This window comes from Eumetopias jubatus, unplaced genomic scaffold (assembly GCF_037043125.1).
Source record: "Eumetopias jubatus isolate StellerSeaLion01/CBP00866 unplaced genomic scaffold, mEumJub1_p1.0 scaffold_11, whole genome shotgun sequence".
Taxonomy (NCBI): Eukaryota; Metazoa; Chordata; class Mammalia; order Carnivora; family Otariidae; genus Eumetopias; species Eumetopias jubatus.
This window is the reverse complement of record NW_028274817.1, coordinates 60,618,756-60,646,599: the sequence shown is the minus strand read 5'-3', so window position 1 is coordinate 60,646,599 and position 27,844 is coordinate 60,618,756.

Sequence of the window (27,844 nt, the reverse complement as noted above, 5' to 3'; positions counted from 1 at the left end):
AAAAGATACTCAACATCACTAATCATCAGAGAAATGTAAACCAAAACCACAATGAGATATCACCTTTAACCAGTCAGAATGGCTAGTATCAAAAAACAAGAAATAACTTGGTGAGGACATGGAAAAAAGGGAACACTTGTGTATTGTTAGTAAGAATGTAATTTAGTGTAACCATTGTGAAAAACAGTATAGAGCTTCCTCAAAACATTAAAAATAGAAATACCATATTATTTAATAATTCTACTACTGGTATTTACCCAAAGGGGGAAAAACACTAATTCAGAAAGATTTATGCAATCCCATGTTTATTACAGCATTATTTACATTAGCCAAGTGATGAACACAACCCAAATGTCGTTGATAAATGAATGGACAGGAAAGAAGTGGTTTATATATATATGCAATGGAATATTAGCCATGAAAAAGAATGAAATTTTGCTGTTTGTGACAAGATGTATTGACAGATGATATTATGTTAAATGAAATAAGTCAGACGAAGTCAAACACCATATGATTCCGCTTATATGTGAAATTTAAAAAAAGCAAATGAACAAAGACTCTTCAGTACAGAGAATAAACTGGTGGTCACCCAGGTAAAGTGGGTGGGGGTGGGTAAAATAGATGAAGGGAATTAAGATGTACAAACTTCTAGTTATAAAATAAATAAGTTGTGGAGTTGAAATGTACAACATAGAGAATATAGTCAATAATATTTATTTTTTTCAAGATTTTATTTATTTATTTGAGAGAGGGTGAGAGAAAGAGAGCACAAGTGGGGAGAGGAGGAGCAGAGGAAGAGGGGGAAACAGACTCCTTGCTGAGCAGGGAGCCTGATGTGGGGCTTGATCTCAGGACCCTGGGGTCATGATCTGAGCTGAAGGCAGACACTTAACTGACTGAGCGACCCAGGCACCCCAAGTCAATATTTAAATAATATTGTATGGTGACAGATGGTCACTACACTTACTGTAGTGAACATTGAATCTGTATGTTGTACACATGAAACAAATAGAACATTGTATATTAATTATACTTCAATAATAAATTAAAAGTGTTACTATCCAAAGTTTATAGGAAACTCGGAACTCAATAAAAAAATAGTCTGATTATAATAAGGTAAATGTCTGCATATACATTTCTGCAAGGAAGACATGCAGGTATCCAAAAGGGACATAAAAAGTTGCTCAACATCATTAATCATCAGCAGAATTAAAATACAAAGCACAATGACATATCACCCTCATATCTGTTAATATGGTTATTATCAAATAAACAAAGTTAAGTGTTGGCAAGAATGTGGAGAAAAAAGGAATCTGTGTATACTCTGGGTGAGAATTTAAATCAATGTGGCCACTATGAAAAACAATAGTTCTTTTTTTGATGGTGGTCCCTCAAAAAAAAGAAAAAAAATGGAATACAATATGATTCAGTAATCCCACTTCTGCATATATATCTAAAGAACATAAAATCATTATCTTGAAGATATATCTCCATTTCCATGTGTACTGCAGCATTATTCACAAAAGCCAAGACATGCAATTGACCTAAATTTCCATTGACATTCAAATGTGTAAAGAAAATGTGGTATATACATATAATAGAATGTTATCCAGGCATAAAAAGAAGGAAATACTGTCATATGTGACACTGGTGAACCTGGAGGGCATTGTACTAAGTGAAGTAAGCCAGGTAGCTATTGTCAAACATTATACAGTCTCACTTATATGTGGAATTTTAAGAAGTTGAATTTATAGAAACACAATAGAATGGTAGTTGCCAGGGCTTACGGGGGTTGGGAGAAATGAGGACATGTTCATCTATGGGTACAAATTGTTGTTTTTAAGGTCCATAAATTATGGGATTTAATGGATAGCATGATGATATAGTTAATAATACAGTATTTTGTGCTTAAAATTTTCTATGAGAGTAGATCTTAAATTTTTCACCACAAAGAAGAAAAATGGTAACTCTGTGATGTGATAAATGAGTTAAAGAACTTGACTGTAGTAATTATTTCACAATATATGTATATTTTGAGTCACTATGTTGTATAAATTAAATATATACATATTATTTGCAATTTATATCTCAATATAGCAGGAAGAAAAAAATCCAGAACTTCACATTGTTAAATTCATAAAGTTAACCATTTTTTTAAGCTTAAAAACAAACTTCTATAGGAAAAAAAAGAAGATAATCTTTGTGATTTAGGCACATATTAAACCACATATGTGGTTTAGGCAAATATTTCCCAAAAGTACAAACAAAATAATTAAAAATGGAATTGCATAAAAATTTAAATTTATGCTTTTGAAAAACAATGTTAATAAAAAGGCAAGCCACAGACCAGAGGAAATGATTGTCAAAGACATATCTGGTAAATGATTGTATCTAGAATATATAAAGATTTCTTATAACAATAGAAAGTGGTTGAACAATTCATTTTTTAATGGGCAAATTATGTGAATAGATATGACACCAAAAGGAAAAAAAAGAGATACAACAAATAAACAAATGAAAATGTGTTCAACGATATTAATTAGGGAAATATAATTTAGTAGGGAAATACAAATAAGTCCTGGAGACCTAATACACTGTAGCGTAACTATAGACAACAAAACTCTTGGGAAGACACTAGATTTTAATTGTTGCCAACACTAGAAGAAATAATTATGTGGCTCAATAGAGGTGTTAGCTAATGCTACTATAACAATCATATTGCAATACAAAGTTATAAAATCAATTTTACTCCTTAAACTTACAGTGTTGTATGTTAAATATAATTCAATTTAAAAAAACAATAAAACACCATATTATGTCCATTAAAATGGTCAATATAAAGCAAAACAAAACAAACAACACAAAACAACCAAACATTGAAAATGCCAAATGTTTTCAGGGATATGGTGAAATTGGCTTTTAAATATTGCTGGTAGGAGTTTCGAATGCTACAGCAATTTTGGAAATATTTTGGCGGTTTCTTATAAAGTTAAATATACACTAACCATATGACTCAATAATCCCACCCCAGAGTATTTAACTAAACAAATTAAAATCTATGGGGAAAAGTTATACCGTGGTGGGTAAGGTTAGAGGTGTAAGGTGTGTGCTCAGAGGAAATATTAAAGAAATATTAAGGAAAATGGCCCTTGCTTAGGAAACGCCCTGAGCTTCTAATGTCTCCTTGTGAACAAGATCATATCAGCGTCTTTTGTAGCAAGAAGTCATTATAGTGGAAAAATTGTGAAAAGACATAGAGATACATGTGTTTGAATTCTGATTATTCCACTTACTGACTATATGATGTTGGGCAAATTAATGATGCTTTGTATTCTTCAATTTTAAAGTGGGGACAACAATGTTACTAATTTACAGGGTTTTTCTGAAGATTACATTGATAATATTAGTAGTTAATATTTATGGAGCACTTATTAGATGTCAAGTGCTCTGCCAACTACATTTCATGTTAAATTTCAAGAATACCTCAAGACATTTTTAAAGGATAATGATTCCATTTTGAACAATGATTTATAAAATCAGAAAAGAAAAAAATGTGGATTTTGTCTACACTATCTTTTTTAAGATTTATTTATTTATTTGAGAGAGAGAATGGAGGTGGGGGAGAGGCAGAATGAGAAGGGGAGTCCTAAGCAGACTCCACACTGAGTGCAGAGCCCCACATGGGGCTCAATCTCCCCACCCTGAGATCATGTCCAGAGCCAAAACCAAGAGTCAGGTGCTGAACCAACTGCACCAACCAGGCACTCCTGTCTACAGTATCTTTAAGAAGAAGTCTACACTGGGCACTAGGAGAATGGCCAGTAGACTCATTTCACTTGAATTTGGTAACAGTGATTATAATTGTTGCTTGTGTGGAGTGGTACCTTTCCCATTGGCTTTAATTATATCCTTTATGTAGATTGAATAGCAGTGACGTAGATGTGGGGCATGAAAAACACTGTTGTACTGAAAGAGATACATCAATACTACAACTAGTCCTACAGGCTTGAACATCTGAGAAGAGCAGAATTTTCATAAGTCACTTCCTGAAATGCCACTACTATTACCACAATTCCTTCTATATCAGTAATGACATTTACTGCCATTTTTAATGTAATTACTATACACCTTCCAAAATTTAAGAAGTTACATGCAACATCTCATTTATTCTTATGAGGTAGCACTTTTTTTACTTTATCTTTTATTAAGTTATTTTAAGTAAATTTAGGATATTTAACATACAGTGTTATATTAGCTTCTGGTGTACAAAACAGTAATTCAATAATTCCATATATATAATAATTCCATATATTACTATTCCACAGTACACTCATGATAAATGTACTCTTTAATCCCCATCACCTATTTTACACATCCCCCACCCACCTCCCCTCTGGTAACCATCAGTTTGTTCCCTGTAATTAAAAGAACCTTTCTTGGTTTCTCTCTCTTTTTATTTCCATTGCTCATTTCTTATGTTTCTTAAATTCCACATATGAGTAGAATCATTTGGTATTTGTCTTTCTCTGATTTATTTCACTTAGCATAAAACTTTCTAGCACCATCCATGTTGTTGCAAGTGGCAGGATTTCTTGTTTTTATGGCTGAATTATATATATATATATATATATATCACTTCTTCCTTATCCATTCATCTATCAATGGACACTTGGGATGTTTCCATAATTTGACAATTGTAAATAATGCTACAACAAACATAGCGGTGCATGTATCCCTTTGAATTAATGTTTTTATATCTTTTGGATAAATACCTGTAGGGTAGTTTATTATAATCTTTGAGGCACTTCTATACCGTTTTCTACAATTATGGCACAAGTTTGCATTCCCACCAACAGTCCACAAGTGTTCTTTTGCTCCACATCTTCTCCAACACTTGTTGTTTCTTGTGTTTTTGATTTTAGCCATTCTGACTGGTGTGGAGTGATATCTCATTGTACTATTGATTTGCACTTCCCTGAAAATGTGTGATGTTGAGCACCTTTTCATGTGTCTCTTAGTCATCTGCATGTCTTCTTTGTAGAAATGTCTGTTCATGTCTTCCCATTTTTAATTGGATTATTTCTTGTGTGTTGAATTGTATTAATTTTCTATATATTTTGGATACTAACCCTTAAACATATATGTCATTTGCAAATATATTCTCCCATTTAGTAGGTTGCCTTTTAGTTTTGTTGATTCTTTGCTGTGCAGCTTTTTATGTTGATGTAGTCCCAAAAGTATATTGTTGCTTTTGTTTCCCTTGCTTCAGGAGACATATCTAGAAAGATATTGTTACTGCTGATGTTGGAGAAATTTCTTCCTGTGCTTTCTTCTAGGACCTTTATGGTTTCAGGTCTCCTATTTATGTCTTTAATTTTTGTGTATGGTGAGAGAGGTTGGTCCAGTTTCATTCTTTTGCATGAAGCTGTCCAATTTTCCCAACACGATTTCTTGAAGTGACATTTTCCTATTGGATATTCTTTCCTGCTTTGTTGAAGATTAATTGACCATATAATTGTGGGTTCATTTCTGGGTATTCTGTTCTGTTCCATTTATCTATGTGTCTATTTTTGTGCCAGTACCATACTGTGTTTTTTTTTGTTTGTTTGTTTTAGTACCATACTGTTTTCATCACTACAGCTTTGAAATATATTTTTAAGCCTGGAATTGTGATACCTCCATTTTTTTTTTCTTTCTCAAGAATTCTTTTGCTATTCAGGGTCTTTTGTGGTTTCATACAAATTTTGGATTATTTATGATAGTTCTGTGAGAAATGCTGTTGGTATTTTGATAGGGATTGCATTAAATATGTAGATTGCTTGGGGTACTATAGAATTTTTAACAGTATTGGATCTTATAATTAATGAGCATGAAATATTTCTCCATTTGTGTTATCTTCAATTTCTTTCATTAATGTTTTATAGCTTTTGAAGTACAGGTCTTTTACCTCCTTGGTTAAGTTTTTTACTCTTTTTGGTGCAATTATAGATAGGATTGTTTTCTTAATTTCTCTTTCTGCTGATTCATTATTAGCTTATAGAAATGCAATAGACTTCTGTACATTAGTTTTGTGTCCTGTGACTATACTGAATTCATTTATCAGTTCCAGTAGTCTTTTGGTGGAGTCTTTCAGGTTTTCTATAAATAGTAACATGTTATCTGCAAATAGTATGAGTTTTACTTCTTCCTTACCGATGTGGATGCCTTTTATTTCTTTTTGTAGTCTAATTGCTTTTGCTAGGGCTTCCAGTACTATGTTGATAAATATGGTGACAGCAGACTTCCTTGTCTTGTTTCTGGCCTTTGGGGGAAAACTCTCAGTTTTTCTTTTTGTTTTGTTTTTGTTTTTGTCATTAGTATAATGTTTCCTTTTTTTTCCTTGTAAGGTTTTTATTATGTTGAGGTATGCTCCCTCTAGACTTACTTTGTTGAGGATTTTTATCATGAATGAATGTTGTCCTTTGTCAAATCTTTTTCTGCATCTATTAAAATGATCATATGGTTTATCTTTTCTCTTACTGATGTGATGTACAATGTTGATTGATGTGCAAATATTGAACCACCCTTGAATCCTGAAAAAAAATCCCACTTGATCATAGTGAATGATTATTTAATGTATTGTTGGATTTGGCTTCCTAGCATTTTGTTGGATTTTTTTTACATCTGTGTTCAACAGAGATATTGGTCTGTAGTTCTCCTTGATTGTGGTAGCTTTATCTGGTTTTGGTCTCAGGGTAATGCTGACCTTATGTAATGAATTTGGAAGTTTTCCTTCCCTTTCTATTGTTTGGAATAATTTCAGAAAAAAAAAGTATTAACTCTTCTTCAAATGTTTGGTAGAATTGCCTGTGAAGCCATCTGGTCCTGGACTATTGTTGGTTTGATTTCTGATTTAATTTCATTGTTGGTAATCAGTCTGTCCATTTTTTCTACTTTTCCTGCTTCAATTTTGGTAGGCTATTTGTTTCTAGAAATATATCCATTCCTTCTGGGTTGTTCAATTTGTTGGCATATAGTCCTTCATAATCTCTTACAATTGTTTGCATTTCTGTGGATCTGTTACTATTTCTCCTTTTTCATTAGTGATTTTGTATATTTGAGTCCTGTTACTTTTCATCTCCCACCCCCTTTTTTTGATGGATCTGGTGTGAGGTCCATCAATTTTGTTAATCTTTTCAAAGAACCAGGATCTCTTGTCATTAATCTGTTCTGTTATATGCCCATCACCCAGTTACCACATCCCTCCACCTACCTCCCCTCCAGCAATCCTGTTTGCTTCCTATAATTAAGAGTCTGTCATGGTTTTTCTCCCTCTCTGATGACTTCCCATTCAGTTTTCCCTCCCTTCCTCTACAATGCTCTGTGCTGTTTCTTATATTCCACATATGAGTGAAACTATATCATAATTATCTTTCTCGGACTGACTTATTTTGCTCAGCATAATACCCTCCAGGTCCATCCAAGTCAATGTAAATGGTGAGTATTCATTATTTCTGATGGCTGAGTAATATTCCATTGTATATACATACAACATCTTTATCCATTCATCTGCTGAAGGACATCTCGGCTCCTTCCACAGTTTGGCTATCTTGGACACTGTTGCTATAAACATTGGGGTTACATATGCCCCATCAGATCACTACATTTACCTCTTTGGGGTAAATCCCTAGTAGTGAAATTGCTGGGTCATAGGGTAACTATTTTTAATTTTTTGAGGAACCTCCATATTGTATTCTAGAGTGACTGTACCAGCTTGCATTCCTACCAACAGTGGAGAGAGTTACCATTTCTCCACATTCTCACCAACATTTATGGTTTCTTGTCTTGTTAATTTTAGCCATTCTGACTGGTGTGAGCTGGTATCTCATTATGGTTTTGATGTGAACTTCCCTGATACCAGTAAAGTAGAGCATTTCTTCATGTGTCTATTGGCCATTTGTATGTCTTCTTTGGAGAAATGTCTGTCCATGTCTTCTGCCCATTTTTTAACTGGATCATTTGCTTTTTGGGTATTGAGTTTGATAAGTTCTTTATGTCTTGGATAATAGCCCTTTATATGATATGTCATTTGCAAATATCTTGTTCCATTCCATAGGTTACCTTTTAGTTTTGTTGACTGTTCCCTTTGCTGTGCAGAAGCTTTTTATCTTGATGAATTACCAATAGTTCATTTCTGCTTTTGTTCCCTTTGACTTTGGTGACATGTCTAGCAAGAAGTTGCTGTGGACGAGGTGGACGAGGTTGCTGTCTGTGTTTTCCTCCAGGATTTTGATGGATTCCTGTTTCACATTTAGATCTTTTATTTTGAGTTTATCTTTGTGTATGATGTAAGAAAATGGTCCAGTTTCATTCTTCTACATGTGGCTAATTGAATTTAAATTAAAAAAAATAAAAAAATAATAAAATGCTTCTTTCTACAGGAAAGAAGATGTTAGTTGAAAAAAATTAAAAATAAACATGCCAATATATAAAAATAAAATCTGTTCATTTTTTGTTTTGTTTTGTTTTGTACATCATTTACTTCTGCTCCCATCTTTATTATTTCTTTCCATCTTCAGTTTGGGGTTTTGTCTGTTCTTTCTAATTATTTTCGGTGTATGTTTAGGCTGTGTTTTGGTTGTTTGTTTCAAGTTTTATGTAGTTTTTTTTAAGATTTTATTTATTCATTTGAGACACAGAGATACAGACAGAAAGAGAGAACATGAGCAGGGGGAGAGGCAGATAGAGAGGGAGAAGCAGGCTTCCCGCTGAGCCAGGAGCCTGATGTGGGGCTCAATCCCAGGACCCTGGGATCATGACCTGAGCTGAAGGCAGACGCTTAACCATCTGAGCCACCCAGGCACCCCTCAAGTTTTTTAAATTCTAAGAGGTTAGTATATAGTATAATATTGGTTTCAGGAGTAGAATTTAGTGATCATCATTTACATACATTACCTTGTGTTCATCACAAGTACCCTCCACAAAGCCCATCACCCAGATATCCCATACCCCTCCCACCTCCTCTCCAGCAACCCTCACTTTGTTCTCTATAGTTAAGAGTCTCCTATGGTTTGCTTTCCTCTCTGTTTTCCCTTTCCCTTATTTTCATCTGTTTTGTTCCTTATAGTCCACATTTGAGTGAAATCATATGGTATTTGTCTTTCTCTGACTTACTCCTTTCACTTAGCATAAAACACTCTAGCTCCATCCACATAGTTACAAATGGCAATATTTAATTCTTTTTGATGGCTGAGTAATAATACTCCATTATATATATCATCCCCTCACTTTCATAAGCAGGTGTATTTAGGTCTAGAATGAGTCTCTTGTAGGCAGCATATGTACAGGTCTTTTTTTTTTTTGGTCAACACTTGTTATTTTCTGTTTTTAAAAATTTTATTTTATTTAAATTCAAATAATTAACATATAGTGTATTATTAGTTTCAGAGATAGAGTTCAGTGAGTCATCAGTTGCCTATAACACCCAGTTCTTATTACATCATGTGCCCTCCTTAATGCCCATTATCCTGTTACCCCATCCCCTCACCCACCTTCCCCTCCAGCAGCCCTCAGTTTGTTTCCTATAGTCAAGAATCTCTTATGGTTTTTCTCCCTCTCTGATTTCAACTTATCTAATTTTTCCCTCCCTTCCTCTATGATCCTCTGTTTGGTTTCTTATATTGCACATCTGAGTGAAATAATGGGTCTTGTGTGTGTGTGTGTTTTTAATCCATTCTGATACCCTAGGTCTTTAGATATGAACATATAGTCCATTAACATTCACAGTGATTACTGTTAGATATGAATTTATTGCCATTGTATTATCAGTAAAGTCAGGGTTTCAGGAGCTTTTTTCTGTTCCTTTTTAGTCTTTGTTGCTTTCAGTCTGTGTTTTCCATTCAAATAGTCCCCTTTAATATTTATTGTAGGGCTGGTGTAGTGGTCACAAATTCCTTTAGTTTCTGCTTGTCTGGGAAACTCTTTATCTCTCCTATTCTGAATGACAGCCTTGCTGGATAAATTATTCTTGGTTGCATATTTTTCCCCTTCAACACGTTGAATATATCATGCCCCTTTCTTCCAGCCTGCCATGTTTCTGTGTAGAGATTTGCTGCTAACCTTATTTATCTTCCCTTATAGGTCAGGGATTTCTTTTCCCTTGTTGTTTTCATGAATCTTTCTTTATATCTGTATTTTGCAAATTTTATTATGATATGTCTTGGACTTGGCCAGGTTTTGTTGATTTTGAAAGGAGTTCTCTATGCCTCCTGAATTTGGATGTCTGTTTCCTTCCCCTGATTAGGGAAGTTTTCAGCTATAGTTTACTCAAATAAAACTTCCTCCCCTTTTTTCCTTTCTTCTTCAGGGATTCTTATGATACAAATATTATTATGTTTTATGGAGTCACTGCATTCCCCAAGTCTACATTCATGAGCTAATATTTTTCTTTCCCTTTATTTTCATTTTTGTTATTTTCCATAATTTTATCTTCTATATCATTTATTCATTCCTCTGGTTCTTCCATTCTTGTGTTCATTACATCCAGTGGGTTTTTTCTCTTTGTTATAGCATTTTTTTATTTCAGCCTGACTAGTTTTTAGGTATTCTCTCTTGTGGTCCATGACTCCTTGGTGTTCTCTATGCTTTTCTCAAGCCCAGGTAGTATGTTTTAAATTCTGTTTTGATTTAGATCCTTCTCTGTAACCTCTTATTGTTCTTTCTTTTAGGATGAATTACCCCATCTTGTCATTTTGTCTAGGTTTCTGTCTTCTGTGTGTTTGGTAAGCCTGTTATGTTTCTTGTTTCTGAGATTAATGGCTATATTAAGCAGAAGTCATATACTGTCACTGTGCCAGGGCTTGGCACTTCAGGAAGTGTTTCTGTTGTGTGCAGCATGCACTCTTCTGTTGTGTTTGGGCTGCTCTTTCCCTCAAGTCAGTCCTCTGCAGAGTTTCTCCTTGCCAGCAATTTGGAGTGTTTGGACCTTGTCCACAGTTTGATGAGTTTTACATAAGTTTGTTTTGGTCTCCTTGTTTAAAGAGGCTAGATCTTATTTCCCCTAGAGCTGAAGATTTCCAACACCTTATGGTCAGTAGACATGGTGCATCTCAGGGGTTTGTATTGGTCTGGGGGAGGCGTCTGCTGCTGCTATGATTCTCAGGCACACTTGCATTTGTTCAGAAACACCTGTATAGCACAGAGGGTGGGGCTTGGTGTAAGTGGCTCAAACCTCCACGGTGGGCACTGTGCTGCTCGCTGAAGTCCATTTATGCTGATGGGTGGGGATTAAAAATTGTGTCAGCCAGCTCTCTTGCTCCCAAAGAGGGGAGTTCACCCCTGCCAATGTTCAGGAAGCCCTCACAGAAGATGAACGATCTCCCCCAGTTTTTTCCAGGCATCTTTCAGATCCCTGCCTTCACCCTGTCTGTGTCTGAGCCATCCGTCCACCTGGCAGCATAGTGCTCCTGTGTTTCATCTTAGGCACACAGGCTGGGTTTTGAAACTCCAAATTTGAGGGCCCTGGTGCAGCATGGATCTGTGCCGATCCTCTAGGGGAGCATCTTACCTCGTTGTGGCTCGCGCCAGTTTGTCCCAGAAGGGCAGTTGCATGAATGTGCAGGGAATTGGGGTGTATGGTAAAGTGCAGCAAAAAGCTGGCCATCTGGGTTAGCCACCTCAGCAGCTGCCTCTGTTCCTATGCTAATAAATGGGGCAGCTCAGTTGTGCCTGTAGGCTCTTTTGTTCCTGGAGAGGCAGTGCCAACTCTACCAAATGCACTCCAAGAGGGGGAACGTCTCTCCCAGTGAGACAAGAGGATCATCAGACCACACTGTCCATTCCCAGGCCTCTGCCCTCCTTCACAGGAGCACCTCTACACCCACCATGTCCCCCCTGGCAATGACATGGAATTCTAAGTTTTCAGATTTTGAGCCTTACTGCTTGTAAAAAAAAAACTTGTGATATCAGTCCCTCTTGTTTTCCCCATCAACGATTTTGGGGAAGTTTTTTTCTTGTGAAATGCCCTGAGTAGAGTTCTCTCTCTCTCTCTCATTCTCTCCCTCTCTCTCCCTCTTTTCTTCCCTCTCCCCCCCCATGCCCCGATTAGGGATCCCTCCCTTGAATAGCACTGACAATTCCTTTCCTCCCAGATCACATTTCTATACCTCCTACCTTCCACAATGTGGCATCTTTTCTCCCTTTAGTTGTGCAGCATTCTCTCAGTCCTCAGATTGATTTCCTGGGTGGTCAGAATTATTTGATATTTATCTAGCTCTGTTTGAGGGATGAAGCAAGCATAGGGTCCCCCTACTATGCTGCCATCTTAACAACAATGTCCAAGTTTACATTGTTTACTTGACACTTTTCTTGCTTTTTGAGGTAGGCCTGTATTGCTATAAATTTCCCTCTTAAAACTGCTTTTGCTGCATCCCAAAGATTTTGGATCACTGTGTTTTCATTTTTATTTGTTTCCATGTAATTTTTAATTTCTTCTTGGATTTCTTGATTGGCCCATTCATTATTTAGTAACGTTGTTGGACCCCCATGTTTTTGTGCTATTTCCAGATTTTTTCTTGTGTTTGATTTCTAGTCTCATAGTATTGTGGTCAGAGATGATGCATGGTATGATGTCAGTCTTTTTGAATTGATGCAGCTTGTTTTGTGGACGAATGTGTGGTCTATTCTGGAGAATGTTCCATGTGCACTTGAAAATAATCTGTATTCTGCAGTTTTAGGGTGGAATGTTCTGAATATATCTGTTACATACATGTAGTCCAGTGTGTTATTCAATGTCACTGCTTCTTTGTTGATTTTGTCTGCATGTTTTGTCCATTGATGTAACTGGGGTGTAAAAGTCCCCTATTATTATTGTATTGCTGTCAATTAGTTCCTTTATGTTTGTTATGCAGTTTTACGTATTTTAGTGTTCCCATGTTGCATGCATAAATATTTACAATTATTATATATTCTTGTTGGATTCTTCCCTTTATTATTATATAGCAACTTTGCCTCTTGTTAAATTCTTTGTTTTTAAGTCTACGTTGTCCAATATAAATATTGCCACTCTGGCTTTCTTTTGACATCCATTTGCATGATAGATGTTTCACCATCCCCTCACTTTCAATCTGTAGGTGTCTTTAGGTTTGAAATGAATCTCTTGTGGGCAGCATGTAGATGGATTCTGTTCTTTTTATCCACTCTGTCACCCATTTCTTTTGATTGGAGGTTTTAGTCCATTTACATTCAAAGTAATTTTTAATAGATATGTATTTATTGTCATTTTGGTACTTGTTTTGTGGTTGTTTTGGTAGTTTTCTCTGATCATTTATTTTGCTCTCTTTCATGGTTTATTGGCTTTCTTTAGTGATATACTTGGATTCCTTTCTCTTTATTCTTTGCATATCTATTCCCTGTTTTTGGTTTGTGGTTGCCATTAAGTTTGTATATAACATCTCCTGCATATAGCAGTCTTTATTAAGTTGATGGCTGTTTAATTTTGATCCCATTCTTTACCCCCCTCCCACCACATTTTAGCTATATGGTATCATATTTTAGATCGTTTTATTTTCTGAGTCCCTTTATTGATTTTTACAGATCTAGTTATTTTTACTTTTTTTGTGCTTTGATGTTTCATGCTCCCACTTATGGCTTTTCTTTTCCACTCAAAGAATCACCTGTAGTATTTCTTATAGGGCTTGTTTAGTTGTCATGACCTCCTTTATATTTTGTGTGTCTTTGAAACTTTATCTCTACTATTCTGTATGATAGCCTTACTGGAGAGAGTATTCTGACTGCAGGTTTTCCCCTTTCAGCATTTGAGTATATTATTGCACTCTCCTTTAGTCTGCGAAGTTTCTGCTGAAAAATCCAGTAATAACCTTATGGTATTTCCCTGTATGTAACTATCTTTTCTCTTGCTTCTTTCTTTTTTTTTTTTTACATTATCACTACTTTTTCATATTTTACTTATGATGTGTGTGATTTGGACTTCCCTGGGTGGATATTGTTGAGAGAACTCGGTGCCTCTTGGATCTGGATATCTGTTTCTTTCCCCAGATTATGGATGTTTTCAGACATTAGTCCTTCAAATAAATGTTTTGCTCCCTTTCTCTCTCTTGTTCTTCTGGGAGCCATATAATGTGAATGTTATGCTAGAATGAGTCACTGAGTTCCCTAAGTCTATTCTTATTTTCATAATTTTTTTTCATTTTCTCATGTTGATTAGTTTCATACTCTGTCTTCCAGATCACCAATTTGTCCTTTGCTTCCTCTAGCCTGTTATTTATTTTACCAACTGTATTGTTAATTTCATTTATGGTGTTCTTAATCTCTGATCATTTTTTATGTCTCTGTTTAGGATCTCACTCATGTTCTCCACTCTTTTCTCAAGTCTAGTGGTTATCTTAATGATCATTACTTTAAATTATCTATCAACCATATACTTATATACATTTTGTTTAGGTCTCTTGCTGTGGTTTTGTCCTGTTCTTTCATTTGGGACATATTTTTTTCTGTCTCCTCATTTTGTCTAACTTTCTGTGTCTATTTCTCTGTCCTAGGAAATTTAGCTATGTTTCCTGCTCTTGAAGGGAATGGCTTTATGAAAAATGGGTCCTACAGTGCCCTGCAGTGCTGTGTCTCCTGTTCCTCAGTTCCTGGCACTTCATGGGTGTCTCTTATGTGTGTGGCATGGGCCTGTTAATGCAGTTGTCTGTGGAGGCTCTCTTTTCCTGTTGGTGGCAGTGTTTGTTCCCCAGCTGGGTGGGACACATTTTAACAAGGTTCCTGCAAGTTCATTTTGGAAACGAGGCCTTCTGCTGCTGCCATCACTGCTGGAACTGAGATGTCACAGAACATGTGGGATGGGAGATGAGGTGTTGCTGAAGTTTGAACTTATCTTCTGGGAGAAAGGACCCAGAGCACAGGGACAAAGTCAAGGGAAAGTGTTGGTGCTCTGAACTGTAGGGGCATGGGGTTGGTGTAAACAAGCTAAGTAGCAAGTTTGGGTGCCATGCTAGTTCCCAAATGTGGCTATGTGTTTATGCTGGAGTTCATTGGAAGAAAATGGCATCTGCCAGCTTTTTTGTTCTTGGAGGTGTCACCCTGTGATCCTTGCCTCTCTGGGCCATGTTCTGAGATGAGTAAATAAATCTCCCTCCATTATGTCCCCAGTGTTTTCAAACTGCAGCTTCCAGGCTGTATTTCTCCTGGTTGTTTGTCATGTTGTCTCTTTAAGGGCAGGCACTCTGCTTCCTAATACCCTCTCAGATCCCCCAGAACTGAACATGTAGATTTTTATAATTCCAGGCTTCATGTCCAACTGGTTGTAAGAACTCATGAAATTCAGCCACTCTTGCTTTCAAAGACAAGTGTTATGGGGATTCATCAGCCCCAACAACTTCCATGGTTTGATAGGCTGTTTTGTGCCTTTTACCATGCTCTTGACACCACCAGACCCACAATGATCATGGTTTGCTTTGTTCCCAAACCACATTTTCACCCTTCCTACCTTCTTTGATTTGGCCTCTTCTCTACATTTATTTGTGGAGATTGTTCTGCCAGTCTTCAGGTCATTTTGTGGGTTATTTACACTGATGTGGATGTTATCTAGTTGTATCCATGGGATGAAGTGAGTTTAGGTTCCTCCTACTCTACCATCTTCCCAGCCTCCTCTTGAGGCTATGTTTTTTAATTGAGAAAATGAAGGCTTAGCATAGTAGATAACTTTCCCAATGTGTTGCAGAATATTGTGATAAAAGGACATTCATGCACATGTTTATTTTTTATTAAGTGGTTCATCTAGTCAATATTTACTGAAAATCTGCAATTGTAGTCTGTGACTGACCAGCACTACTTACCCAAATCACATTCTTGAGTTATCTTTTCAGGATTTAAGTTCCTTTGAGAATTCAAATTGTGGGTCAATTGGAACCAAAGATTTGATCATGCTGAACTTTGCAAGCTCTCATGACTTTGACCTAGATTGTCACCTTACAATGACTTTTGCCCCAATCCCATGTTCAATTCTCCAATTCCCAAGCCTTAGCTTAAAACTTTCCTAGTTTTGTTGTTTAAGGAGACATTGTTTTGGAAAATATCTCTGTTGTTCTCCTTTACTGGTTGCAAGTAAAACCATTTCTTTTCCTATTATCTTATTTGGCTGTGCCTTTTGGTTTGACACTCATCAAGAGGTGAAACCAGTTTTGGGTGACAATACCATTACATTGGGTTGTAAGAGTTTCACATACAGATTTTTTAGAGACAGAAAAATTCAGTCCATTACAGTGCTCAATCCGTGTCTTTTAACTTTCACATAAATTTTGCAGTGGTCAAGATATATACTTACCCTTACAGCATTAACTTTTTCTTATTAAATTAACTGGTAGCACAGTTGGAATTTGCATTTACATAGCTGGTTCTATCTTGATGAACTTGAATAAAAGAAAACCTAAAATAGAAGAATTTGATGCTTTTGAGAAGCTAAAGAACTAGACAAACCATATCATATACTTTTTGGTCGGCCACAGTTTACCTATAATTCAGTATATCTGCTTACTGACACAGAGGTGTGGCTGTACATATATGAACTAATTTCCATTCTTCATAAAACTTTCCTCATTCCTATGGCAACCTCAGTCTAATATATGTGACTGTAGGTTGCTTAAAGGCAAGTTACACTCCAAATTGAAAATATACACAACAATATTTAATGTTACTATGTTTTATGCTTCTTTTTCTCTCTAATGAAAAGGAACTAAATACACTTTATTCCATTCTATGGAAAGAAATAGAAGTGGTGAGTTTTTAACTTATGCTGGCAATGATTTTCAAAAATGAAATGATTTTGATAGCTATAATGTTGCCACACTTTTACTATTAAGGCTAAATTTACAGATCATAAAACCTGAGCTGTGAAGACTAAAATTACCTTTTAAAAGTACTACAAATTTTGTGTCCTTACGTAATTAAATTTGAAAAATCATATCCCTCTCTTCACCTTGTAAAAAGTTCTTTGTTTTTTCTAAGAAATTCAGAAACCCCCTAAAAGCACATCTCCCTACCAGACTAGCTGTTTTTTTTTTTTAATTGGGTGTCCAGATGGGCAAAAAAAAGTAAAAATACCTGTAAGTAAAAAATGTTTTTGAAATCTACCATTTTCATCCTGCCCTTGCTTACCTACCTGGAAATATATATTTCATAGCAGTTTGGATTGAGTTATACAGTGTAAAACTATAAATTGAGTCAGTAAGGATTTTGATCTAAGGATCACAAAGCCATACTCTTGTAAAGGAAAAACATTAAGCTTAGGGCATATTTTAATTACTAGAACATACCTCTGAAAGTACATGATTTCTTACTGCTTTGTGTTAATTAATGTAACTAGAGTATGTAAATCAGAGTTTTGACCTAATAAGAAACTGTTTACATTTCTATAATATCAACTATATACTTACTTTATGATTGTTATTCAGAGAACAAGTTTGATAAAGGAAGGCAGAGACTGGTCATACCGGGGAATGAGAATCAAGGAGCACCCTCAAAAGTCAGTCAAGGGAGTTCACACAGGCTCAGTATGTTCTGGTAAAGAAAGGTGGCTTAATAAAAATTGCTGTCTTAAGATTTCTCTGAGGACAGCCATAAGTTTGTTCTATATGAGGACACCATATCCTTGAGACATCCATTGCTAATTTTGAGGCTCATCTCTGAAGTAATTCTGCTGAAGACCAGCAGAGATTATAGAGAAACACTTATAGAAAAAAGAGTGTGAAGACAAGGGGAATAATTATTTCAGTAACTGAGCAGAATCTGCCAGCTTATTCCCCAGTTCCATTTATGCAATGTAAAATCCTCCCCTGATAAAGATATTCTAACATGTCTATAAAATGGATAATATTATTATAAAATGTTAATGAAATAATAGGACTTTTAATTCTGCATATGGTAAAAGCCTCTCTCTTTCATTACCAGCCCACATTTTATATGTATAGAAAGATGGCAACCAGCAATTTTTTTTCATTATGCTAATCTGCAAAGCTAACAATTTGGTTAAAAACCATACAATGCTGAAATTACTGCAAAAAGTCTGTTAATTCACGTCAACTTGTACTTTCAGAAAACATTGTACATAAAATGAAGCTTTTCATAAGTCAACCGTTTTTCAAATCTCTGCACTTAGAGTTGTATATAGTAGCTGTTTGGTGTCAGTTAATAATGAGCTTCTGATTTCACACAATTTGGTCTCACTTTTTGAGACCACTAGGCATTCCAACACGTTTTGCCCAATTGTTCCCTTAACAAAACAAGCTGAATTAAAGGTACTTGACATTTGAGAATATAATGAGTTAATCATAGACCCTCACCTTCTACCATCTTCTTGTTTCCCTTCCCACTATTTTTACTGTCAAATCACAAGAATGATTGCATTTCAATGGCTTCATGTGGATGAAACATTAATGAATTTGGAAGACAATTCAGTGAATCCAGATTTCTGGATTTAAGCAGTATAGGCCATTTATCTGTTTCATATATTACCTCAGTGTGGGTGTGTATTCCAAAACTATTACACAAATGCATTGCGTTCTAACATTTATATTTTATGTTGAGGAAGTAAGGTAATCTATGTGATTACTAATTGTGTCCCTGCAGGATATTTAGGGAGAAATTTCAAGGACTATTTATTTATATTAAAATTACTTGGAAAACTTAGTGGAACTTATGCCCTCTTGATCTGGAAAATTCAGTTCAATACCTTTTCATTTAAAAATTTAATATTCTCTTAATATTGATAAATGATATATATGGATAGACAGAGCTATATAGAATAATAATTTAATACTATTAATAGAGGAAATGTTATGGCTATGAAAAGACTGGAGAGAGTTTAATAAAAGAAATTAGAAGGAAATATAACTTTTTAAGCTTTGTTCAACTGAGATATTCAAATACATCATAGTATTTCTAAAAACAAATTAAAATCATTTCTATAAGATTTAATACTAGAATTAGAACAAGACTTTAGGAATGATCATTAGATTTCTGATTCATGATATAGAGCATATTTGGTGTTAAAAATGAAATCTGATTGAAAATAAGTTTAAATCATGAAGACATCAACCTACTCTGATTTAAGTTTTAGTTTAAAAAGTGTTCTGACCAATAAATTCTTATTTGATCAAAACGACAGATAAGATAGTATATTGAGTCAATCTAGTGATGACAAAACTATTCTTAAAATTGAACCATACAGGAGGGAGAGGCAAGATGGCGGAGGAGTGGGGGACTCCATTTCAACCAGTCCCCTGAATTTAGCTAGATATCTACCAAGCCACTCTGAATACCCATGACATCAGCCTGAGATATAAGATTATACATCTGGATCTCTATGGGTGCCAAGGATCATCAGTCGAGAGGTACGAAAGACGGAGTTGGGATTGCTTGGACAGATGTCAGAGAATAAACAGAGCGGGAGGGGACTGCCAGAAGCTAGACTTTGGAAAGTAATACTCCAGTCCAAATGTGTCCTGCACCTGGGGACCAGGGATAGCTTAGAGAGCAGTAGCTGAGGAATAGGAAGGGACTGATAACAGTGCTCAAACAGAACACAGGGGCCTAAGGGGCAAACGCTGGGACCTGGGGACCACAGCACCACCAGCCACTGCCTGTGCCTACACCCGCACCAGAGAGTATCCGGTGGGGACTGGGGCACCCGAGAGGACCTGGCATGGAACTGTACCCATGGACCCGGGGACGGCCACCTGGGCCTGCCCAGTCTGGGATCACTCCCAGTGTACGTGGTACAGGGGGCAGAGACAAGTGGGGTTTGGGGTCCACCACTGAGAGGATTGCTGGGGGCATGAACTGCCCGTGGGAGGCTGCAGTTTTCAGCAGCGCTTATAGAGTGGGAGACTGTGTGTTTTGGAGGATTCAAGAGAGGAACAGACTGTGGCTTCTCTCCTCCGGGGCAGAGGTCTTGGTGCAGACATTTTCCTTTGACCCTCCGAAAAGGCGCAAAAAGTTGTCACAGAACAAAAGCCACCAGAGAACAAAAGCGGCCAGAGAACAAAAGCCGAATAAACCAGTTTCCAGGGAGCCCAGCCCCTTGATAGAGGGCAGAGCAAATCCGGCCAAGCAAGATTGACTGAAAAATAATGCGGCAGGCATTTTCCTTTGCCCTGACCCTCCAAAAAGGTGCAAAAAGCCGCCAAAGAACAAAAGCCACCAGAGAACAAAAGCGCGCGCGCGCACACACACACACACACACACACACACACACACACAGTTTCCAAGGAGCCCAGCCCCTTGATAGGGGGCAGGGCAACTCGCTCAAGCAGGATTGACTGAAAAACAATGTGGCAGGCCCCTCCGCCAGAACACAAGCTGAGAGAACAAGAGGACGACAACCCCACATTGCCATAAAACTGTAAAACCCCAACACCAGGGGAAAATTAGTATATTAAGCTCCTGGTGTTGCCCATGGCCTGTATATTTCTTAGATACAACTTTTTTCTCTCTCTCTCACTTTTAAAATTCTTCCTTATTCTTCTTCTTTTTTTTTTTTTTTACCTACTTACCATTTCAACCAGATGTTTAATACAACATATTCCATAGTAACTTTTTAACTTGAACTTTTTCACACATATAATTTTTTTTCTTTTTCTTTATAGATAGATAGATAAATAGATAGAGCTTCTATCTATTTATCTACTATCTAATGTAGTCCTTTCTTCCCTGTATCTCTGGGAAGTACTGTTCTCTAATAAAGAGAAAAAACACACCCAGGAAGAGCTGAAACACTCTACCTTGCCCACATAGAGGAACTATAGCCACATTCCCTGCACCCCCCATTTTTTTTTGTTATTTTGTCGGTGTTTTGGGGTTTTTTTGTGGGTTTTGTTTGTTTGTTTTTAGTTTTGTACTTTAGAAATCTTATTCTGGAGTTTCATTTTGACTGGGTTTTTTTTTAAGATTTTATTTATTTGACAGAGAGAGAGACAGCGAGAGAGGGAACACAAGCCGGGGGAGTGGGAGAGGGAGAAGCAGGCTTCCTGCCGAGCAGGGAGCCCAATGCCGGGCTCGATCCCAGGACCCTGAGATCATGACCTGAGCCGATGGCAGTCGCTTAACCAACTGAGCCACCCAGGCACCCCTTCACTGGGTATTTTTAGTGGTGGCTTCTGATTGCTCCAAAATTTCTCAGGGTTCACTTTGCCTGGATTGTGGTTGACATTTTTGGCTGTACATCCCCTCAAACAAAACTTAACAGAATGACTAGGACGAGGAATACCCACCAAAGAAAAGACCCAGAGACAATGGCCTCTCCTGCAGACCTAAGGGATATGGATATAAGCAAGATGTCAGAAATAGAATTCAGGGTAACAATTATGAAGATGATAGCTAGAATGGAGAAATTGATTAAGGCAACATAGAGTCTCTAAGGGCAGAAATGAGAACTGAACTGGAAGAATTTAAAAATGCTATCAATGAGATCCAATATAATCTAGATACTCTAAAAACTAGGGTAAATGAAGCAGAAGAATGAATTAGTGATCTAGAAGACAAACTGATGGAAAACAAGGAAAACAAGGAGGCTCAGGAGAAACAGCTTAAAATCCATGAAAACAGAGTTAGAGAAATAAGTGATGCCATGAAATGTTACAATGTCATAATTATCGGGACCCCTGAGGAGATGGAGAGAGAAAGAGGACTAAAAGATATATTTGAGCAAATCGTAGCCGAGAAATTCCCTAATCTGGGAAAGGAAACAAACATTCATGTCCTAATGGCAGAGAGGACCCCTCCCAAGATCAAGGAGAACAGAACCCAATGCCCTGAAATGTAATAGTAAAACTCACAAATCTTAGAGCCAAGGAAACCCTCTTAAGGGCAGTTAGGGGGAAGAGATTCCTTACATACAGAGGGAGGAACATCAGAATAACATCAGACCTACCCACAGAGACCTGGAAAGCCAGAAAGAGCTGGCAAGACATGCTCGGGGTACTAAATGAGAATAACATGCAGCCAAGAATACTTTACTGGCAAGGCTCTCATTTAGAATGGATGGAGAGATGCAGAGTTTCCAGGACTGGCATAAACTGAAAAAATATGTGACCACTACGCCAGCCCTGCAAGAAATATTAAGGGGGGGTTCTATAAAAGGAGAAAGACCCCAAGAGTGATATAGAACAGAAATTTACAGAGACAATCTATAAAAACAAGGACTTCATAGGCAACATGATGACAATAAATTCATATCTTTCAAAAATCACTCTCAACTTGAACAGCCTAAATGCTCCCATAAAATGGCACAGGGTTGCAGGTTGGATAAAAAGATAGGACCTATCCATATGCTACCTACAAGAGACTCATTTTGAACCTAAAGATACATCCAGACTGAAAGTGAAAGGATAGAGATCGATCTTCCATGCCAACAGACATCAAAAGAAATCTGGGGTAGCAATTCTCATATCAGATAAATTAGATTTTAAGCTAAAGACTGTGGTTAGAGACACAGAAGGACACTATATCATTCTTAAAGGGTCTATCCAAAAAGGAGATGTAACAATTGTAAATATCTATACCCCCAACATGGGAGCAGTCAACTATATATGCCAACTGTTAACCAAAATAAAGAGTCATATTGATAACAATACGTTAATTGTAGGAGACCTCAATACTCCACTCTCAGCAACAGACAAATCATCTAAGCAGAAAATCAACAAAAACACAAGAACTTTGAACGACACATGGACCAGATGGACCTCATAGATATATACAGAACATTCCACCCTAAAATAACAGAGTACTCATTCTTCTCGAATGCACATGGAACTTTCTCCAGAATAGACCACATACTGGGTCACATATCAGGTCTCAACCAATACCAAAAGATTGAGGTTATTCCCTGCGTTTTCTCAGACCATAATGCTTTAAAACTGGAATGCAATCACAAGAAAAATTTTGGAAGAAACTCAGACACTTGGCAGCTAAAGACCACCTTGCTTAAGCATATTTGGGTCAACCAGGAAATCAAAGAATAACTTAAACAATTCATGGAAACCAATGAGAACAAAAACATATCCATCCAAAATCTATGGGATCCTGCAAAGTCAGTCCTAAGGGGGAAATACATAGCCACCCAAGCCTCACTCAAAAAAAAAAAAAGAAAAGAAAAGAAAAAGAAAAATCCCAAATTCACCAACTATCTTTATACCTTAAAGAACTGGAGAAAACAAACAAACAAACAAATGATGCATAAGCCTCACACTAGAAGAGAAATAATTAAGATTAGAGCAGAGATCAATGAAATAGAAACCAGAATACAGTAGAGCAGATCAACGAAACTAGAAGCTGGTTCTTTGAAAGAATAAGATCAATAAACCACTGGCCAGACTTATCCAAAAGAAAAGAGAAAGGACTCAAATTAATAAAACTATGAATGAAAGGGGAGAGATCATGACTAACACCAAGGAAATAGAAACAATTATTAGAAATTATTATCAACAACTATATGCCAATAAGCTGAGGACCCTGGATGAAATGGATGCTTTTCAGGAAACCTATAAACTCCCAAGACTGAAACAGGAAGAAATTGACAACCTGAATAGGCCAATAACCAGTAATGAGATTGAAGCAGTGATCAAAAACCTCCCAAAAAACGAGAGTCTAGGGCTTGATGGATTCTCTGGGGGAATTCTACCAAACATTCAAAGAAGAAATCATACATGTTCTGCTGAAGCTGTTGGAAGACCAATGGAACAGAATATAGCCTAGATAGGGACCCTCAACTCTATGGTCAAATAATCTTTGAAAAAGCAGGAAAAAATATGCAATAGAAAAAAAGACAGTCTGTTTAATAAATAGTGCTGGGAAAATTGGACAGCCACATGCAGAAGAATGAAACTCAACCATTCTCTAACACCATACACAAAGATAAACTCAAAATGGATGAAAGACCTCAATGTGAGAAAGGAATCCATCAAAATCCTAGAGGAGAACATAGGCAGTAACCTCTTTGACATTGGCTACAGCAACTTCTTTCAAGATACATCTCCAAAGGCTAGTGAAACAAAAGCAAAAATGAACTTTTGGGACTTCATTAAGATAAAAAGCTCCTGCACAGCAAAGGAAACAGTCAACAAAACAGAGAGGCAACCCACGGAGTGGGAGAATTTTTTGCAAATGACACTACAGACAAAGGGCTGATACCTAAGATCTACAAAGAACTTCTCAAACTCAACACCCAAAGACCAAATAACCAAGTCAAAAAAAAAAAAAAATGGACAGAAAACATGATAAGACACTTCTCCAAAGAAGATATACAAATGGCTGACAAATGAAAAAATGTTCATCATTACCCATCAGGGAAATTCAAATCAAAACCACATTGAGATACCACCTTACACCAGTTAGAATGGCAAAAATTGACAAGGCAAGAAACAACAAATGTTGGAGAGGTTGTGGAGAAAGGGGAACCCTCTTACACTGTTGGTGGGAATGCAAGCTGGTACAGCCACTTTGGAAAACAGTGTGGAGGTTCCTCAAAAAAATACAAATAGAGCTACCTTATGACCCAGCAATTGCACTCTTGGATATTGACCCCAAAGACACAGATGTATTGAAAAGAAGGGCCATATGCACCCCATTGTTCCTAGCAGCAATGTCCACAATAGCCAAACTGTGGAAAGAGCCGAGATGCCCTTCAACAAATGAATGGATTAAGATGTGGTCCATATATACAATGGGATATTATTCAGCCATCAGAAAGGATGAATACCCACCATTTGTATCAACATGGATAGGATTGTCGGAGACTATGCTAAATGAAATATGTCAAGCAGAGAAAGTCAATTATCATATGGTGTCACTTATTTGTGGAACATAAGGAATAGAATGGAGGATATTAGGAGAAGGAAGGGAAAAATGAAGGGGCGCATATGAGAGGGGGAGATGAACCACGAGAGACTATGGACTCTGAGAAACAAATTGAGGATTTTAGAGGGAGGGGAGTGGGGGATGGGTTAGCCCGATAATGGGTATTAAGGAAGGTATGTACTGCATGGAGCACTGGGTCTTATAAGCAAACAATGAATCATGGAACACTACATCAAAAACTAATGATGTAATTTATGTTGACATAACATAATAAAATAAAAAAATATTGAACCATACCTGTATGCTTTAAACAATTAACTTATTTCATAATTTGATTTCTTTACTCTTGATTGGATTATGTTTATGACAGTCAGATAAAAGAGGGAGAGCTCATAATAATATGACAGCATAGAGAATTTAAATGATGTATCTTATTAATTAATCAGTAGCTCAAAGTATCAGTGGCAACACAATGCATTATGACTTTTACTCTGCACTATTTTATTCTAACATTGTATTCATTTTGAGTGTGTATGTCACTTTTTGTTATTAATAATAGTGACCTAAATTCCAAAATCTCTATGGTAGAAAATAATATTTTTGAGGAAATACTCACACTCAAATAGAAAGAGATTAGTTGTTTTAGTAGATTTATTTTCTGAAAATTATTTACTATTGACACCAGTCATCAGGAGGTGTAATGGGAAGTTTGATATTTTTTATAAACACTATCGCAAATGAATACTGTCTTATTGAGGATTAAAAAATCAGTATAGGTCAGCAAATATATTTAGTTTCAGTAATTTATGTAAGGAATTTCACATAATATGATTTTATCAATATTTTCATTTTTTAATTTTTTATTGTTATGTTAATCACCATACATTACATCATTAGTTTTCGATGTAGTGTTCCATGATTCATTGTTTGTGCATAACACCCAGTGCTCCACGCAGTACGTGCCCTCTTTAATACCCATCACCAGGCTAACACATTCCCCCACCACCTCACCTCTAGAACCCTCAGTTTGTTTTTAAGAGTCCATCATCTCTCATGGTTCATCTCCCCCTCCGATTTACCCCCCTTCATTCTTCCCTTCCTGCTATCTTCTTCTTTTTTGATTTTCTTAACATATATTGCATTATTTGTTTCAGGGGTACAGGCCTGTGATTGAACAGTCTTGCACAATTCACTGCGCTCACCATAGCACATACCGTCCCCAATGTCTATCACCCAGCCACCCCATCCCACCCACCCCCCACCACTCCAGCAACCCTCAGATTGTTTCCTGAGATTAAGAATTCCTCATATCAGTGAGGTCATATGATACATGTCTTTCTCTGATTGACTTATTTCACTCAGCATAACACCCTCCAGTTCCATCCATGTCATTGCAAATGGCAAGATCTCATTCCTTTTAATGGTTGCATAATATTCCATTGGTTATATATACCACATCTTCTTTATCCATTCATCTGTCGATGGACATCTTGGCTCTTTCCACAGTTTGGCTATTGTGGACATTGCTGCTATAAACATTGGGGTGCACGTATCCATTCGGATCCCTACATTTGTATCTTTCTGGGACACCCATTCTTTCAATTGCTGGATTGTATGGTAGTTCTATTTTCAACTTTTTGTGGAAACTCCATACTGTTTTCCAGAATGGTAGCACCAGCTTGCATTCCCACCAAAAGTGTAGGAGGGTTCCTCTTTCTCCACATCCCGACCAACATCTGTCATTTCCTGACTTGTTAATTTTAGCCTTTGTGACCAGTGTGAGGTGGTATCTCCTTGAGGTTTTGATTTGGATTTCCCTGATGCCGAGTGATGTTGAGCACTTTTTCAGGTGTCTGTTGGCCATTTGGATGTCTTCTCTGGAAAAATGTCTGTTCATGTCGTCTGCCCATTTCTAGATTGGATTATTTGTTCTTTGGGTGTTGAGTTTGATAAGTTCTTTATAGATTTTGGATACTACCCCTTTATCTGTTATGTCATTTGCAAATATTTTCTCCCATTCTGTCGGTTGTCTTTTGGTTTTGTTGACTTTCTTTTGCTGTGCAAAAGCTTTTTATCTTGATGAAATCCCAATACTTCATTTTTGCCCTTGCTTCTCTTGCCTTTGGTGATGTTTCTAGGAAGAAGTTGCTGCGGCTGAGGTCGAAGAGGTTGCTGCCTGTGTTCTCCTTTAGGATTTTGATGGACTCCTGTCTCACATTTAGGTCTTTCAAACATTTGGAGTCTATTTTTGTGTGTGGTGTAAGGAAATGGTCCAGTTTCATTCTTCTACATGTGGCTGTCCAATTTCCCCAACAACATTTGTTGAAGAGACTGTCTTTCTCCATTGGACATTCTTTCTGGCTTTGTCAAAGATTAGTTGAGCATAGAGTTGAGGGTTCATTTCTCGGCTCTCTATTCTGTTCCATTGATCTATGTGTCTGTTTTTGTGCCAGTACTATACCGTCTTGATGACGACAGGTTTGTAATAGAGCTGGAAGTCCGGAATTGTCATGCCCCCAGCTTTGCTTTTCTTTTTCAACATTCCCCTGGCTATTCGGGGTCTTTTATGGTTCCATATAAATTTTAGGATTATTTGTTCCATTTCTTTGAAAAAAGTGGATGGTATTTTGATGGGGATTGCAGTGAATGTGTAGATTGCTCTAGGTAGCATTGAGATCTTCACAATGTTTTTTCTTCCAATCCATGAGCATGGAACGTTTTCCCATTTCTTTGTGTCTTCCTGAATTTCTTTCATGAGTATTTTATAATTTTCTGAGTATAGATCCTTTGCCTCTTTGGTTAGATTTATTCCTAGGTATCTTATGGTTTTGGGTGCAATTGTAAATGGGATCGACTCCTTAATTTGTCTCTCTTCTGTCTTGTTGTTGGTGTATAAGATTGCCACTGATTTCTGTGCATTGATTTTATATTCTGCCACTTTACTGAATTCCTGTATGAGTTCTAGGAGTTTTGGGGTGGAGTCTTTTGGGTTTTC